Below are 420 nucleotides of genomic sequence, written 5' to 3'. Positions count from 1 at the left end.
TTGAGCACTTTCTGACAAGAGACGAACAGGGAGTAGTTACACATCACTCTTCAAAGCTGCCAACAGGCAGCACAGCACTCTCAGCCTGGCGCTTTCTGCAAACATCACTGAGTTTAAGATTCTTTGTGCTTGTAGCCACACATCTTGTAATCACATTGTACAAAGTACGATGAAAAGAATATGCAGAGATTTAGGATCCCTAAATCTGTGAGCTCTTCCGCACTACAGTAACACCTCCTTTCGTAGCAAGACAAAGTATATAATGATGAGATGAATTAGAGTATTATTTTTCTGTGTAAATTACTCTCGACACACCTGTGGTACAAGGGTTTTCATTTTTTACTTTGAAACTGTTTGATGTTTTATGCTATTTATGTTAATTCTAGGAAGAAGTGAATCTGATACATATATATATATATA

The sequence above is a fragment of the Macrobrachium rosenbergii genome, chromosome 2 (assembly GCF_040412425.1).
Source record: "Macrobrachium rosenbergii isolate ZJJX-2024 chromosome 2, ASM4041242v1, whole genome shotgun sequence".
Lineage (NCBI taxonomy): Eukaryota > Metazoa > Arthropoda > Malacostraca > Decapoda > Palaemonidae > Macrobrachium > Macrobrachium rosenbergii.
Note: the sequence above shows the minus strand (reverse complement) of the source record.